Source organism: Dromiciops gliroides, chromosome 6 (assembly GCF_019393635.1).
Source record: "Dromiciops gliroides isolate mDroGli1 chromosome 6, mDroGli1.pri, whole genome shotgun sequence".
Classification (NCBI taxonomy): Eukaryota; Metazoa; Chordata; class Mammalia; order Microbiotheria; family Microbiotheriidae; genus Dromiciops; species Dromiciops gliroides.
The window spans coordinates 65,437,743-65,457,184 of NC_057866.1; the positions used below are offsets into that span (position 1 = coordinate 65,437,743).

Below are 19,442 nucleotides of genomic sequence, written 5' to 3' on the forward strand. Positions count from 1 at the left end.
AATCAATTTCAAGATATCTATAAGGAAAAATAAAGTCTTGGAAAGTGCTTGGAAAGTGGTTAAAATAGAAACTGTCTACCCAAACCCCTGAGAGGTCAATTCTGCAAAAATTATCTGTGGCCTTCTGTACTTTGCAGAGCACCAGAAGGTGACAGATCTTGTCTCTGCTGCAGAGTAAGCTATTCAGCTACAAAGTTAGGTGGCCTACAGAATATATTTTGGCTCATTAAGTATGTCTGGATCAGCTTGTTCCTCTGGAATAGGACAGAAAGTGAGGAAGAAAGAATAGCTGAGAAGTCAAAAAAAATGAACTAGTGGAGTTGGCTTAACAGATAACTTGAGACAGATTCTGGGGTTTCTTTTTAATGCTAGTTTTAACAGTTCTTCAACTCTGGGCTAGAGAAGGACTCTTGCCCTCATTAGAAAAGATATAGATGATCATAGTAAGAGTGGACTGGGCACAATACAAGGCTCAGAGAGGTTCTCAATATGTGATTTGAATGCTGATGGATGATCACTCATTCTTTACATAAAAGTAGAAGATAAGAAACCTGATTAACTGGAAAGTTCTAGATTGCAGCTGAGAGTGGAGGAGGATTAGAGGAAAAAATTATTTCTTCCTGGGAATTTTAGTTATTTGTGTTTTTTTTTCACACAATCCCTCTTTCCTTTTCATTTTGCTTCAAATTTTATTGTTCAATTTTTTTATCCAAGCACATCATGGGTCTACTTTCTGTACCAAAAGTAGGGAATTCAGTAGGGCATCACTAAAGTAAAGCATAATAGAGCATTGAAATGTGGAGCAGAAAACTTGTTTTCATTTGATGCCTGATTTGACCCCAAATGGTTCTATGAACAAACTACAAATTATCTGAAGCTCTTTTTTCTCACCTTTAAAATGTGAGCAATAAAGACATGAAATTTATACCACAATGCACCAAACCTCATAAGCATATAATAGTATTATGCTGAGTAAATTAGGGTTTGGGAAATTAAGTGACTTGCCCAGGGTGGCAAAGTTAAAACCTGGAAGAATTTTCCCCCTAATATTATTTGAACTTGCTTTTTTCATAATTTGCTTATTCTAAAAGTGGAATAAGATTCAGGAAGTTATGTTAGAAAGGAAATTGGCTTTGAAATAAGTGTGGCTAGTATCAAATGCCAGCTGAGCTGTTTTGTCTCTGATGCTGGGAATATGAATTATACCAAAGTTATTAAACTACTATGGAAAGGATGCTATTAGACATTAACTACTGAAAACCATAACAAAGTTTGGTGGAAAATATGTAGAGATAAATACATGAAACCATAAATCACAATACGCTACAAATATATGCATGAGCTGAAACAAGGTCAGATTTATAGCAATAGTAGCAAAATAGAATAGAAGGAGTATTTTCAGATCTATTATTTAAAAGAATTAGCAACCAAACAAATGACAGACATTAAAAAAAGACATTTTTTTAAATTGTAAAATACCTAAAAACTTCTGGATAAATGAGAGTTTCAGCATTGTATCACAGAGAGAAAGTTGAATAAGCTCCTTTGAGACAGGGATTGCTTCTTTTTTTTCTTTTTATGCCCAGCACAGGGCTTAGAATATAGTGGGTATATGTCTGGTGAACTGAGCTAAAAATCATACCTCTCCCATTTACATGTTGTATTAGGCCTGAACAAGATACTTTAACTTTCAGAGTTTCAGATAATTCCCTAAAGATTATTTATGAAGTTAAACATATGTTGTGATCCTTGTTAGTAGGAATTCCTACAGTGATGAAATCATAGATATTCCATGTATTGACACATATTATGGGAAAAATACTGATGTACCTAGAATTAGAGAAACTACTGAGTACCGAGCTAAGAGAGCAATCTCTGCATCAGAAAGATGTCTCTGGTGAAAGCAAAACTACTAAGATAAAGAGGCATTTCTCAATAGATAAGTGAGCAAAACAGGCACAATTTTTAAAAGATGCATACCCTATCAATGATCATAAAAACATTCTATTTCTCCAGGAATAATGAAAAAGGCAAATTAAAACAAATGAGTTTTACTTTTGACTAGAAAATCAGTAAAGGTAATAGAAATAGAAATAATCAATATTGAAAGAGTTAAAGAAAGTCAAGCACAGTTATAATATTTATAGAATTATGAATTAATTCCATTATTTTGCAAAATAACTTATTAGAATGTAAGGAAACTGGCTAAACTATACATAATTTTTGAAGTAGTGGTTTTACTTTAGGTATCCTAAGGGAATCAAAGACAGAAAGAAAGTTCCCATATATACCAAGACATTTATAAAGCACTTCTTACAATAGCAACATCAAAACAAAAACAAAAACCGGAGGAAAAATGCATTGATACCTTTTAATCAGGGAATATTCAACCAATTTCATTAAATTGATGCAATGTTTTATTATGAAGCATTTGAAGATTCTTTTAAACAAATGCAGAGTAGGTGGCAGCTAGGTGGTGAAGTGGATAAAGCACCAGCCCTGGATTCAGGAGTACCTGAGTTCAAATCCAGCCTCAGACACTTGACACTTACTAGCTGTGTGATTCTGGGCAAGACACTTAACCCCCATTGCCCTGCAAAAAAAAAAAAATACGATAAACAAATGCAGAGTGAAGAAAGCATAATTAAGATAATAATGTACATGAATACAATATTGGAAAAGAAAACAAGATTTGAAGACATCAGATATTAGATTCATGGTAGTGAACAATCTTGGCTCCAAATGACATGGTTTACAGATGTGATATGTTGCTTACACTATCAGATGGGGTCATTGTCAGTTGATTTTGCTTAATTGAGGGAGATTTTCCAGCAAAGGTAGAGTTGTAGTGGTGATGGAATAGTAAAAAATAATTTGGCAATAATTTATTTAATTAATTACTAAAATAATTCAAATTAATTCATTGTTTAATTGATTCATTAATTATTAATTTAAAAGTCATAATTTTTTAAAAAAATCTTTAACAAGCCACTATACTTTAAGAAAAGTTTGACAAGGGCGGAGCCAAGATGGCGGAGAGGAAGCAGCAAGCTGCCTGAGCTCTCCTTCTGTTCCCTCAAAATGAACATTAAATCAAGCCTCTGGACGGATTCTGAAACTACAGAACCTGCAAAGAGAAAGAGAGACACAGTCCTCCAACCAGAGATAATTTAGAAGACTTCAGGAAAAGGTCGGGCTGACTCGGGCAAAAGGGAGGCCCAGCGCAGGGCAGCAACCCAGCGCCGAGGGGGTCGGGGCAAGTCAGCAGGAGCTGCGGGCCACAGCCGAACAACTGAGGCTCCCGGAACCTGGTTCAAAAATCTGGTGGCCAAGAAGGACAGTGGAAAAACTTACCTGCACCGGCCGAGAGGGCCACGAACTGCGGGATCAGACGCCGGGGTCTGGCGCCTGGCTGGCCGAGCACAATCATACAGGAAGTGCAGGGCGGGGCATCTCCACACACCATAAAGGCCTCAGAGTAAAAGCCCGGTCACACAGCACCTATACACCTGCACAAGAAGCCCAAAACAGGGACCCTGGTGCCCCCAGAGCAGACCTCAACTTAAAGAATAAATAAATAAGCTGCAATAATGAGTAAGAAGCAAAAAAGAGCCCTCTCCATTGAGAGCTTCTGTATCAATAGGGAAGAAGCCAACACAAACTCAGATGAGGACAATAGCCTCAAATTGTCTACATCTGAAGCCTCACAAGGGAAGGTGAATTGGTCGCAAGAACAAAAAGCCTTCCTGGAAGAGCTCAAAAAGGATTTTAAAATTCAATTGCAAGAGGTAGAAGAAAAAATGGGGAGAGAAATGAAAGCAAAACAAAAAAACTATGAAAAAAGAATCAGCAGCTTAGAAAAGGAAGCTGAAGAAAACAAAGCCTTAAAAAATTCACTTAGCCAAATGGAAAAAAAGGTGCATAATCTCACTGAAGAAAACAATGCCTTAAAAATTAAAGTGGGACAGTTGGAAGATAAGGAATCCATGAGACACCAAGAATCAGTCAAGCAGAATAAAAAAAATGAAAAAATAGAAGAAAATGTGAAATACCTCATTGGAAAGACAACTGATCTGGAAAACAGATCGAGGAGAGACAATTTGAGAATCATTGGACTGCCTGAAAGCCATGACCAGAAAAAGAATCTAGATACCATATTCCAGGAAATTATTAAGGAGAACTGCCCTGATATCATAGAATCAGAGGATAAAATCATGATTGAAAGAATCCATCGATCACCTCCTGAAAGAGACCCCAAAAGGAAAACTCCAAGGAATATTGTAGCCAAATTCCAGAATTATCAGGTGAAGGAGAAAATACTCCAAGCAGCAAGAAAGAAGCAATTTAAATATCATGGAGCCACAGTCAGGATTGCTCAGGACCTGGCAGCTTCAACATTAAAGGACCTCAAGGCTTGGAATATGATATTCTGGAAGGCAAAGGAGATTGGATTGCAGCTGAGAATCTATTACCCAGCAAAAATGTGCATTTTCTTTCAGGGGAAAAGATGGACATTTAATGACATTGGCGACTTTCAAGCTTTCCTGGTGAAAAGACCAGAACTGAATAGAAAATTTGATCTCAACATACAAGACTCAAGAGAAGTTTAAAAAGGTAAACAGAGGGGGAAAAAAAAGGTTACCCTATTAGGTTAAACTGTTTATATCCCTACACAGGAAGATAATACTCATAACTCTTAAGAACTGTAAATGTATTTGGGCAGAGAGAAGGACTTTATATAGAGGGTATAAATATAAATTGTCTTTGATGTGATGATACAAAAGAATTAAGGGGATAAAAAGGGAGTCTATGGGGAGGAGAGGAAAGGGGAGGTGGAATGGGATGAATTATATCATATGAAGAGGTGAAAAAAAACCTATTATAATAGAGGGAAAGAAAGGAGGGGGGAACATGGTTTCAACCCTATTCTCATTAGATTTGACTCAAAGAGGGAATAACATATACATTCATTGGGATAAAGAAACTTAACTCATTCTTTAGGGAAACAAAAGGGGAAGGGAAAGGGGGGGACTGATAGAAGGGAGGACAAAAGCAAGGGAGAAAAGGGTAAAGAAAAGAGGGGGGGATAAAAAGGGAGGGCAGATTGGGGGAGGCAGGGGTAAGAAGTAAAACGTCGGTGAGGAGGAATAGGGTGAAAGAAGGGGGGAAAAGTACAAAGAGGGTAAATAGAATGGAGGGGAATAGACAGTCAGTAATAATAACTGTGAATGTGAATGGGATGAACTCTGCTATAAAATGGAAGCGAATTGCTGAATGGATTAAAAACCAGAACCCTACAATATGCTGTTTACAAGAAACACATTTGAAGCAGAGAGATACACACAGAGTAAAGGTAAAAGGCTGGAGCAGAATATATTATGCCTCAGCTAAAGTAAAAAAGGCAGGGGTAGCAATCCTTATCTCAGACAAAGTGCAGGCAAAATTGGATCTCATTAAAAGAGATAAGGAAGGAAATTACATCTTACTTAAAGGTACTATAGATAATGAAGTAATATCAATATTGAATATGTATGCGCCAAGTGGTATAGCATCCAAGTTCTTAGAGGAGAAGTTAAATGAGTTACAAGGGGAATTAGATAGTAATACTATACTAGTGGGGGATTTGAATCTCCCCCTCTCAGAATTAGATAAATCTAGCCAAAAAATAAATAAGAAAGAAGTGAAAGAGGTGAATAGATTACTAGAAAAGTTAGACATGATAGATGTCTGGAGAAAATTGAATGGGGATAGAAAGGAATATACCTTTTTCTCAGCAGTACATGGCACATTTTCAAAAATTGACCATGTATTAGGGCACAACAACATCATAGTCAAATGTAGAAAGACAGAAATAGTAAATGCATCCTTCTCAGATCATGATGCAATAAAAATTACATGTAAGAAAGAGCCAGGGAAAAGTAGAATGAAAATCAATTGGAAACTAAATAATTTCATTCTAAAGAATGAATGGGCCAAACAAGAAATCATAGAAACAATCAATAACTTTATCCAAGAGAATGACAATAATGAGACAACATACCAAAATCTATGGGATGCAGCCAAAGCAGTGCTTAGGGGAAAATTTATAGCTCTAAATGCTTACAAGAATAAGAAAGAGAAAGAGGAGATTAATGAATTGGGCATGCAACTTAAAAAGCTAGAAAAAGAACAAATTAGAAATCCCCAATTAGACACTAAATTAGAGATCCTGAAAATTAAAGGAGAAATCAATAAGATTGAAAGCAAAAAAACTATAGAATTAATCAATAAAACTAAGGGCTGGTTTTATGAAAAAACCAATAAAATAGATAAAATATTGGTTAATTTGATTAAAAAAAAGAAAGAAGAAAACCAAATTACCAGTATCAAAAATGAAAAGGGTGATGTTAACACCAATGAAGTGGAAATTAAAGCAATAATTAGGAAATATTTTGCCCAACTGTATGCCAATAAATTTGACAATCTAAATGAAATGGATGAATATTTACAAAAATACAAACTGCCCAGGTTAACTGAAGAGGAAATAAAATCCTTAAATAAACCCATATTAGAAAAAGAAATTGAACAAGCCATTAATGAACTTCCTAAGGAAAAATCCCCAGGGCCAGATGGGTTTACGGGTGAATTTTACCAAACATTTAAAGAACAATTAATTCCAATATTATACAAATTATTTGGAAAAATAGGTGAAGAAGGAGTTCTACCAAATTCGTTTTATGACACAAATATGGTGGTGATACCAAAACCAGGCAAAGCAAAAACAGAGAAAGAAAATTATAGACCAATTTCCCTAATGAATATTTATGCTAAAATCTTAAATAAGATATTAGCAAGGAGATTACAGCAAGTGATCACCAGGATAATACACTATGACCAGGTGGGATTTATACCAGGAATGCAGGGCTGGTTCAACATTAGGAAAACTATTAACATAATCAACCACATCAATAAGAAAACCAACCAAAATCATATGATTATCTCAATAGATGCAGAGAAAGCTCTTGACAAAGTACAGCACCCATTCCTAATAAAAACACTAGAGAGTTTAGGAATAGGGGGAGCTTTCCTTAGAATAATAAACAGTATCTACCTAAAGCCATCAGCAAGCATTATATGCAATGGAGATAAATTAGAGGCCTTCCCAATAAGATCAGGGGTGAAACAGGGATGTCCATTATCACCCCTATTATTTAATATTGTTCTAGAAATGTTAGCTTTAGCAATCAGAGAAGAGAAAGGAATTAAAGGAATTAGAATAGGCAAGGAGGAAACAAAACTATCACTCTTTGCAGATGATATGATGGTATACTTAAGGAATCCTAGAGAATCAAGTCAAAAATTACTTGAAACAATTAACAACTTTAGCAAAGTAGCAGGATATAAAATAAATCCACATAAATCATCAGCATTTCTATACATGACCAACAAAGTCCAGCAGCAAGAGATAGAAAGAGAAATTCCATTTAAAGTAACGGTAGACAATATAAAATACTTGGGAGTCTACTTGCCAAGACAAACCCAGGAACTCTATGAACACAACTACCAAACACTCTTCACACAAATCAAATCAGATCTAAATAATTGGAAAGATATCAATTGCTCATGGATAGGCAGAGCTAATATAGTAAAAATGACAATACTGCCTAAATTAATTTACTTATTCAGTGCCATACCAATCAGGCTACCTAAAAATTATTTTATACAGCTAGAAAAAATAATAACAAAATTCATCTGGAAAAACAAAAAATCAAGAATATTCAGGGAAATAATGAAAAAAAATTCACAGGAAGGTGGGTTAGCGGTACCAAACCTGGAGCTTTACTATAAAGCCGCAGTCATCAAAACTATCTGGTACTGGCTAAAAAATAGAGTGGTAGATCAATGGAATAGGCTAGGCTCAGGAAATGCAGTAGTAAATGACACTAGTAATGTAGTGTTTGATAAACCCAAAGACTCCAGCTTCTGGGATAGGAACTCAGTATTTGACAAAAACTGCTGGGAAAACTGGAAGATAGTATGGCAGAAATTAGGCTTAGACCAACATCTGACACCTTATACTAAAATAAGGTCAAAATGGACACATGATTTAGACATAAGAGGTGATACCATAGGTAAATTAGGAGAGAAAGGAATAGTGTACCTATCAGATCTTTGGAAAGGAGAACAGTTTTTGACCAAACATGAGATAGAGTATATTATAAAATGCAAAGTGGATGATTTTGATTATATTAAATTAAAAAATTTTTGTACAAACAGAAGCAATGCATCCAAAATTGGTAGGGAGGCAGAAAGCTGGGAAACAATTTTTGAGGCCAGTGCTTCTGATAAAGGCCTCATCTCTAAAATATATAGGGAATTAAATCAAATTTATAAGAATCCAAGTCATTCCCCAATTGAGAAATGGTCAAAGGATATGAACAGGCAGTTTTCTGATGAAGAAACCAAAGCTATCTATTCCCATATGAAAAAATGCTCTAAATCTCTAATGATTAGAGAGATGCAAATTAAAACAACTCAGAGGTACCACCTGACACCTATCAGATTGGCTAACATGACAAAAAAGGAAGATAATAAATGTTGGAGAGGCTGTGGGAAAATTGGAACACTAATGCATTGTTGGTGGAGCTGTGAGCTGATCCAACCATTCTGGAGAGCAATTTGGAATTATGCCCAAAGGCCGATAAAGCTGTGCATACCCTTTGACCCAGCAATCCCACTTTTAGGCCTTTTGCCCAAAGAAATCATGGAAGGGGGAAAGGGACCCACATGTACAAAAATATTTATAGCTGCTCTTTACATGGTGGCAAGGAATTGGAAGTTGAGGGGGTGCCCATCAATTGGGGAATGGCTGGACAAGTTGTGGTATATGAATACAATGGAATACTATTGTGCTGTAAGAAATGATGAGCAGGAAGAGTTCAGAGAAACCTGGAGGGTCTTACGTGAGCTGATGATGAGTGAGATGAGCAGAACCAGAAGAACATTGTACACAGTATCATCAACATTGAGTGTTGACCTACTGTGATGGACTATATTCTTCTCACCAATGCAATGGTACAGAAGAGTTCCAGGGAACTCATGATAGAAGAGGATCTCCAAATCCAGGAAAAAAAAAAAAGAAAGAAAGAACTGTGGAGTATAGATGCTGATTGAACCATATTATTTCTTTTGTTTTGGGTGCTGTTGGTTTTTTTTTTCTATTTTGAGGTTTTGCATCACTGCTCTGATTCTTTCTCTTGTAACAGGATTAATGCAGAAATAGGATTAATGTTATTATGTGTATATATATGTGTATGTATATATATCTATATCTATATGTATAGAGATATATAGATATAACCTATATCAGATTACCTGCTGTCTAGGGGAAGGGGGAGGGAGGGGAGGGAGGGAGAAAAATCTGAAATTGTAAAGCATGTATAAACAAAAGTTGAAAACTATCTTTACATGTAACGGAAAAAATAAAATATCTCAAAAAAATTAGAACAATAAACCTGTTTTCAATTAAAATATTGGTTTTTGTTTCCCAAAAAAAAAAAAGAAAGAAAAGTTTGACATTATCATCACCAAGTCCCCTCAAATTCTGCAATTAATTTTTAATAAGTGATTCGCTTCTAATATAGCAAAAGTTTGGTTCATAAGATTTTCGTTAAGTAAAGCTTCTATAAATTCTACTGTGTTTAACCTCTTGGTCTTATTTTTTCTGGCAGCTTAAAGTAGTGGTCTACCAAAAGAATTATTTCTCCCAACACATGCTCTCTTCATTTTCTGTTCCTAGTGCCTCTAATTCAAATAAAATACTAGTGCAGTGGAAAGTGGGGTAGGTGAATAAGATGCTGATCAGTGGGTCACTCATAACGATTAATCTCTTGATCCAATATAGAAATCTCTTAGATGTTCAATTCCCTTAGCTGGCATTATAAAAGATATCCTAAAACTGTAATACCTTGATATTCAAGGGGAGTAAAAGAGTAGATATAAATACTGTTTTTCCCTTCGCCTTAGTCAATTTCATGCAAATGGATGTGAATAGTAGCAGCATCATTGAAGTTAACTAAAAAAGAGCACCTAATTTAAGTTATCTAGCTCTCTTTTAAGAACACAAAGTGAAAGGAATTTGTCCTTTGAAAGTTTTCCTATCCGATAAAATGTCCTAACATGAATGTGACATCTCATCCTAAGTCAGCAAAAACATATCATATGTGGATGCAATTACCTTTCCAATAGCTGGAAGCTATGAGTGAATAGCAAATACATGCATCCACATATGCATATGTGGATATGTGTATATATTTATGTATATATGTACAAATATGTATATAAATGTATTTATCTTTACCATGTTGTAATAAAATCTGTGTCTTCCATAAGATTCATATAGTTAATGAAAAGGAAACCCTTTTTGGTTTTCTAGACTTTTCTCTCACCCTCTCCTTCAGCCTCTCTCCCCCAACCCTGGCCAATTTTCTGTTACAGTAAAATTCTGTACAGTATTATAAACTTAATCTCCATATCTCATCTTTCCAATTCATATCATTGGAAAGAATTCAACATCTTATAATTTTACCCTCCATTGGACTAGAATAATTTCTACATTTAGATTGTTCTAAGCCATTATCAGGACTGTGTTATTTCTCAGTATTTAGTTCCAATACAATCTGCTGTCAAAAATGTTAAAAATAAATAAATAAAACAGGTCAGGCAAGTCGATGGCAAAGAATATATATGTGTCCTTCTGATTCACTTGAAAATTAAACAGCTTATTATCCTTAGGGTCTCAGGCACATGTGGAACATTATATTTTTATCACAAATCAGTGCTATAAGTATAAACCTCTACAGTGTCACATGGAATGAGACATACCCTTTCCTGAAAATAAAGGGTAAGGTAACAAGCTACATCCCAAGTAATTCTCCCCTCCAGAAAAAAAGAAGGGAGGAGGAAGGGGAGAATCATCCAACAGACAATTGCTGTTTGGCCCAGAAAAACAAAAAGAGGCATCACCTCACTGAGGGCATAGCTGTCTCTCTGTAGGAGGAGCTATAATAATAATTGCATTTACATAGGGTTATAAAAATTTGTCATAAAAGAACACTGTATAAATATGAATTATGGTTCCTCATATTTTCAGAAGGTTTTGATTAATACAATCTACTTCCCTCTGAGCTAGGTAGTACAAATACTGTCACCTCTATTTTATACATGAGCAACCCAAAGCCCAGAAGTTACTTTAAGTGACTACTGCATTGCAAATCTAGTAATTAGCAGAGTCTTAAGGTTGGATTCAAACTCAGGGAATCTGTCTCTAAGTTCAGGGTTCTTTGCAAAAATACATTACTTCTTTAGTGTATACAGGAATATATCTAGTCTTCAATAGCCTCCCTCACTTGTCATAGAATATATCCATACTCTTCATTTGGCATTCAACTCCCACTCCATTCTGGCCCCTGCTTACCTTTATAGCTTAATTTCCGACTGCTTCCTCACGTGAACCTTCTATTGCAGCCAAAATCAGTTTTGAGTTTTGCTGTCTGAGTTTGCTCACTCTGTTCCTTCTTCCAAAAATACCCCATTTCCCCATTTTTACTTATGATTCTTGTTGCCTACTATTTTATAGGGCAGCTTGGTGACACAGTCTATAGCGTGGGCCTGGAGTCAGGAAGACCAGTTCAAATCCAGTCTCAGAAACTCATGAGCAATGTGACCCTGGGCAAGTCATGTAATCCTATTCACCTCAGTTTTCTCATTTGTAAAGTGAGCTAGAGAAGGAAATGCCAAAGCACTCAGCTATCTTTGCCAGGAAAAACCCAAATGTGGTCATGAAGAGGAGTAAAAAATGACTAATGAAATTAATGAACAATTTTATATGTATTATAATTATATGAAGATATATTTATGTTTTACAATCTTCTATGCCTAATATTACGTTCAGAATACTTTATAGAATTTTGTTACAGAAAATTATATGCATACATAAATATATGTATATGTATATACATGCATACTTTTGTGTGTGGAATCACACATTTTTATTCTTTACATCCCGATCACAGTACCTTGCAGATGGCAGTTGTTAAAGAAAAGTAAACTCACCATCTGTCCCCCTAAACCAGACCTTTCCTTATAACTTCTTTAATCCTCTGCAGTAGACATGAACTTATTACTCATTGAGAGGAATTACCTGGATTATAATGCCTAGAATTGTATATTTCTATTTTCTGCTGGAAGACAAAAGAAAGATCACATAGATCAATAACATCTTAGTATCCCTGAACCAAAGGATAACAACAAAATGCTCACAATTCCAAAAAGAACTAAATAAGCTTTGACAGTGTCCAGACAGCTTCCAAAAACCTGAATCCTTTTGTTTTTCTACAGCTGTTTTATGTTATTCCTCTTTTTTGTTCTTTATTTGGGTTCTTCCCTTACCTGATCATTGCCTGAATTCCCATTGTCTTCTCCTATCTGGATACTTTTGCTTGTGCCAAGACCTATTGGTGCAATGGATAAGCTTTCTTCATCTCTATCTTTTGATATTTCTCTCCTCTTTCAAGGTTCCTATGGATTTCCATGATGGCCAGGTAAAATTTCTGGCATTCAATACCTGCCTTTGCCACTGTGACATTTATTATTTTCCACCATTATCATTGTCTACAATTTTACATGTATTATGATCATATACACTTAGCATTGACATTGATTCATTGCCTATGGTACTTTTCAGCAAAAAAGTAACATCCCTGGGTATTATAGCATTAGAAGAAATGGGGGCAGCTAGGTGGTGCAGTGGATAAAGCACCAGCCCTGAAGTCAGGAGGACCTGAGTTCAAATCTGGCCTCAGACACTTGACACGTACTAGCTGTGTGACCCTGGGCAAATCACTTAACCCCAATTGCCTCACAAAAAAAGAAGAAATGAAGGAATATGTATTTATTAAAGGTCCACTGTGTGTAAAACAGTGCTTTACATACATCATATCATTGGATTCTCACAACAGTTTTTGTAAGTAGGTGATATTGTTTTCCTTGTTTTATTATTGAGGAAGCTTAAACCAAGAGGGGTTAACTGACTTGGCCAGGGTCATTTGTTGTAGTTCACTTGTGTCTCTTTCTTACTGTACATGGGGTTTTCTTGGAAAAAAGTTCCTGGACTGGTTTTCCATTTCATTCTCCAGTAGGGAAAGGTAAATAGAGGTTAAGTGACTTGCCCAGGGTCAAAGAGGTAGCAAGTAAGTGTCTGAGGCCACATTTGAACTCAGGTCTTTTAAACTCTAGGCCCAGCACTCTATCTACTGACCCACCTACTTATCATAAAGTCAGTTAATTTCTGAGGCCGTATTTAACTGAGGTCTTCCTGATTCCAAGCCTATCATCATAGTCAGTGTGCCACCACCTAGATGCCTCCATGTCTGCTTTTTAAAGAGTGGTATTTTATTCTGTATTTGCACATTTAACTATGAAAACTCAATGTTATTAGGGAAGACAGAAAATCACTTTTTGTTAACTCACTCATACAATACACACAGGTTATAACAAAACATAAGAACAATTAGAGGAAATATGTATTTTCAGTGTATAATTCAACTTGCCTTCCAAAATATGAGTATGAAAAGATGTTTTCTGATGATGATTGTTGCAAATATTTTTTTTTTCTAAGAATGTATTGGGGATCAGCAACAGGGGCCAAATTCATTTGTCCCAGGGTATCCACATTTATTCTCTTATAGATGAGAATTTTTCCTCTATCTTATTATTACTTTTTCTACTACATTAATTTTCTTCTTGGAAATGAACTTATTCCTTCCAATGCACAAATGAAGAAAGCAACTGTCTTTCTTACTCCAAAGCATGCAAAGCCAGAAATCTTTTTGAAAAGATTGCTGCCCAGTTATTCTTACCCAGCCTGAGTGTGACTAGTCAAGAAAGATTTTGAAGGACATGAAGGACAAACCTAAAACCTTATAAAGGAATGGAAAACACTGAGATCATGTAGTCTTATCAGACCTTGGAAAAGTCCCTTAACCCCTCAGTGCTCTAGGTTACATGTGTCAAACATAAGGCCTCAGGCAGTATGTGGCCCACAACAACTCCTAAGTGCTGTGGTAAACAGATTAAATTTGGTAAATTTTTAAAAAATAAAAAATACAATAAAACATAGATAATCTCAATGTGTGACACAACTATGTTAAACAATTAAGACTGGAAAATACATGGGAGTTGTTGATTAGTTCCATTATGATGATATGGTTCAGGGGATGGGGAGACTTGTCACTGGGAGTTACCACCTGTGGTTAAACCACAAATCAAGATTTAAAAGAAACAAACAAGGAAAAAATTTTTCAGGTTCATTTATTAAAATCAAGCACTAGGAGCTTGAGGATGGCTAGCTAGAATAAAACTGATTTTTAAAAATTATTAGATAAAGAAGCATATTTTAACTTAATGAGTTCTATTCATCCAATGTTACTAGCAGAACTTTGGAGCAGTGAAAATTTACCAGGCTAATGAGACCTGGGAATTTCCAATAAACAAAGAATTCATTAAACCAAAGAGGTTAGAATTTTCATTCAATATGATACCAGCACATTTATCTTTTGGGCAAGAATTACCTACTAATAGTGAAGAAAGTATTCACCAGTTTTCCATTCCAGCACTCACTCTTACAAATATTTTACATATGGATTGTTAGTATAGTTTGCAGAAATTTACTTTAAAAATTGATGAAAGGTTCCAAGAAATTAACTTAATGGTTACATTTTATTTCATGTGTAAAATAAACATTATTTTTCTGAAAAAAAAGTGTTTATTTTGAATTCTGAATTGAGTTATTGGTGTGTGAATTTATAAGAGAAGTCCAGAACCTAGTCATTATATAGTATAAAGATATAGAAAGATCTAAATACAAAGATGATAGATAAATAGATACAAAATATATAGATATAGAGAACTGAATCAAATATCCAAGAGGAGGGGCAGCTAGGTGGTGCAGTGGATAGAGAACCGGCCCTGGATTCAGGAGGACCTGAGTTCAAAGCTGGCCTCAGACACTTAACACTTACTAGCTATGTGATCCTAGGCAAGTCACTTAACCCCAACTGCCACACTAAAAAAAAAAAAAAAAAGAGAAATAATGCAAAGCTTGTTCTCTGATATTGTTAGAAGCCTTTGTGCTTAGCTATTCTTGGCAAAATAATCATTAATCTTGACAGCAAGTCACTGGGGCAATGGGTTATATTGCTATAAAAAGGAAGAATTCAAAGAATTGCTTAGATTCATCCAGAACAATAAGTGGAAAACAAATCAAGTCAGGTCAATAAGCATTTATTAAGCACCTATTATGTGCAAGGAAATGTGCTAAGGCCTGGGGGTACAAAGTAGGTACAAAGGTCTTGTTCTCAAGGAAATCATATTCCAGGAGGTAAAATAACATGCAAACAACCATGTAGAAACCAGAGACATGCAAAATAAATGCCAATAGGAGCTGTCTTGAGTGAGGGGATGATTTAATCTTAATATGGGAAATCTCCCTTAATTAAAAAATGGCTTGTGCTTGGAAAAGAAATGGTCACATATTCTTTTTATTCTACAGCCTGACACATATTCTATTATCCATTTCTGACAAGATCATATGATCAAGAGAAAGTTTGATTTTCTTTTGGATTCATCATTGTAACCATCATCATCATCAAGCACCTTTATTAACCACTTTATGATCTGCAAAGTGCATATGTCACATGATGCTCACAATAATCATGGAATGTAGGTGCTATTGCCCATTTTCTTCATAAATAATGAAGGGCTAGAGAGTTTAAGGCACTTTGTTTCATATAACTAGTAAGTGGTTGAGGCAGAATTAAAATGCATATCTTCTGATTCACAGTATGATGTTATATGTGCTATCCCATGGGGACAGCTGGGTGGCACAGTGGATAAAGTGCTGGGCCTAAAGTCAGGAACACTTATTAGTTGTGTGACCCTAGGCAAGTCACTTAACTTTTATTTGCTTCAGTTTCTTCATCTGTAAAATGGATATAATAATAACACCTACCTTCAAAGTTGTCGTGAAGATCAAGTGAGATAATAATTGTAAAGCATTTAGCACAGTGCCTGGTATATAGCAGGTGCTATATAAATGTTATCTATTATTATGCTAGTTATTTTTATGATTTCTCATCTACATGTAATATTTCAAGCCCTGAGGATATTGGAATAAGTTCCTTTCAATTGTGCAAGTACAAATAGAAGAACAAATGACTGGTACGGGGTGGGGGGGATGGTATATATGTTGGAATAGTCAAGAAAGGAGACAAAGTAGGAGTCAAAAAGGAAGCTATTGAAGAAAGTGTAGTTATTTACACTGCATTGAGAGGGAAGGGATAAGAGGTGAGGAAAGGGCATTGAATTGGAGAGCAGCATGGGATAGGAAGGCATGTCCTGGATTTGGAACCAGAAGACCTAGGTTTCAATGCTGGTTCTGCCAGTTACTCTCTGTGTGACCTCATGTAGGCCATTGAAATTATTTGGACCTCAGTTTCTCCATTCATATTAAACAACTCTGTCTGGTACTGCAAATGGAGGGGGACTTAGAACATTTAAGTGAGACAGAGGGGGGAAAATACATGTAACAGATGCTTAAGAGAAGGTAGTCTCCTGGTCTGAGCTTCTTCTGGGTGAGAATTTTCATTTTGTTCAAGCTTATCTCAATGCCTCTTGAAGAACTCAGTCAGTCTCATGTATTCTTTGATATATTCTAATCTGTATTTTTTTTTAGTTTTTGCTTGTTCTGTGCTTGGATAAATGGGTTTGCTCATTATTTCCTATTCCTGATGGTGTTTTGTGTAAGCATCATTATTAAGTGTTATACTTACCCTTGTATTAAGTAAAGATGGTCACTCTTCTCCTTAACTTCATAATCTAAATTAGAGAGATATTTTAGGTGCAGCAGTTAATTGCAATCCAAAATGTCTTTTGGAAACTCGAGAGAAGGATGTCCAGCTTCAGCAGAACTCCTTAGGCCTGGCTGGCCTCCTTATGTGGCAAATAAAGGATATTAGTGAGATAGCTTTTAAGGGACCTTCTAGCTCGAAATCTATGCACCTTTAATGTGAATAAAAAGGTCATAACTGGTAAGAGAACATTTCTGGTATAGAAATGGGCATAGTTTTTGGTGTTTTTTTTTCAAACTGGCAATTCAGGCAGGACATGGACTACAATCTGCAACAGTATACAACAACCTCCAAATTCTCCTTCTCCATAGACTACCAAAACTATAAAGTCACTATAAAACCCAATGAAGAGTATTTATTTTATAATTTAAACAGGGAAAGGTTGGAGTGAGGGTGGCCACTTTCATTCACATTGAGCTTATGTTGTTTTACAATTTTCCACAAACCTACCCTGACTTTGTGGAAATGAAATGAAAAAATTCAGAATTCTTAATTGGAAAAGATCCCAAATATGAAAGGAACTTCAGCTCTTTTGTGAGGCCTCCTCAGGGCCATAATCCAAACCAAGATTACCTGAAAGACTGGTATCCAACACAATTGATTTGTGAATGGGGGTAGGGAGGGAAATAGAGGCAGGTCCTGATAGGCACCTGAATTTGGAAGAGCCAAGCTGATGCTGATGCTTATGGCAGAAAGTGAAGAAGTACAAATTTTTTGTAGTTATCCACTCCTACGCTGACCAGTACCTGATGTGTTTATTTGTCATGGAATCTCCTCTTGGTGTTCAAAAGAAGTCCTCTCAAAAACCAAGAGGAGAAGAAATCCCTACCCATTTCAACCCAGCTTCTGAGACATCCTATCTGTAACATCTGCCCCATCTCCCTAGAACAACAAGGAAGTGTTCTGTGTGCTAACAACATAGTTTTTTTTAAAGTAAAATAAAATTCTGCATTTTTATAAAACTTGGTAAAAAATAGTATTTTAAACTATATAGTCATCAGAAGTACAAAGGTATCAAAAATTCGCACAGTTCACTTAGCATCTACAGAACCTTCAGCTTTCTGTGCCTGGTCTGTTTTGGCATCTCCATTTTCTTCAGGTTTTTCTCATCCTTGTGGGCATCAGCCTTTCCCTTTTTCCCTTTGGGCAACTTCACTCCCTTCTTTGCAGGTGCCTTTTCGGTTTTGGGTTCTGGATTAAGAGGTACAGGGTTAGCAGATAACCATGCTGATTTTCTTTGTGGTTTTTCTTTAACCTTAGTCTTGTCTCCCTTAACATCTCCTTCAGCCTTTCTTTTGGGCATGGTAGTGAATGTGGAGGGGTGGGAATAGCAGCAGCAGTGGAGTCTGGACACAGGTGGCAGCAGTGGGTCTGGGAGCCACTACTTTTTTTTTTTTTCTCACACTGCTTGGGCTCCAGGGGGGTTAATATTAAGAAAGAAAAGCAGAATTTTCAAGGCAGTTGCATTAGGCCATATTTTTGTAGTTTTCCAGAAAAATGAGGGGAGAGGGAAGATGGTAACTTGAAGGGTCAGCTGAGTTTTTGTTGTTTTGTTTTAAATAAAACAAGGAAGGGCTATAGTTTTTTTCAAGTTAGAGGGGGAAAGAATCCATAAAGAGTGATGTGCTCTTGGGGAAAGCCTGTGGTGTGTAAATTTATTATTAAAAGTCGATAGTCACATCAGGGCTCCTACATCCAAAGATTCCATGAAAAATATGAATTGGTCTTAGGCCATAGAAGCACTCAAAAAGGACTTTGAAGATAAAATAAAAGAGATAGAAGAAAAAAATGGAAAGAGAAATGAGAGTGATACAGGACGGTCATAAAAAAGGCAAAAATAAACAAATGTTGAAAACTATCTTTACACGTAACTGGAAAAAAATAAAATACTTTTATCAGAAAAAAGGCAATAGCTTGAAAAGCTAAACTGGTCAAATGGAAAAGCCCTATGAAGAAAATCATTACTTAAAAATTAGGATTAAGCAAGTAGAAGCTAATGACTTTATGAGAAATAAAGACACAATAAAGCAAATCCAAAGGAATTAAAAAAATAGAGGGCAATGCGAAATATCTCCTTGGAAAAACAGCTGTCCTAGAAAATAGATCCAGGAGAGAGAATTTGAAAATCGTTGGACTACCCAAAAGCCATGATCAGAAAAAATAACCTAGACATCTTCTTCCAGGAAATTTCAGGGAAAATTGCCCTGATATTCTAAAAGCGTAAGGTAAAATAGAAATTAAAAGGATCCCCAGATCACCTCCTGAAAGAGATATCAAAAGGAAAACTCCTAGGAATATTATAATCAAATTCCAGAGTTCCCAGGTCAAGGAGAAAATATTGCAAGCTGCCAAAAAAAAAGAATTCAAGTACTGTGGAGCCCCAGTCAGGATAACACAAGATCTAGCAGCTTCTACTTTAAAGGACTAGAGGGCATAGAATATGATATTCCAGAGGGCAAAGGAATTGGGATTAAAACCAAAAATCACGTACCCAGC

At 35.8% G+C, this 19,442-nt stretch overlaps 1 pseudogene; it reads right to left on the reverse strand.

The window, feature by feature from the left end:
* Positions 1 to 17,977: 17,977 nt before the first annotated feature.
* On the reverse strand, positions 17,978 to 18,249 carry LOC122732965 (annotated as a pseudogene).
* Positions 18,250 to 19,442: the final 1,193 nt, after the last annotated feature.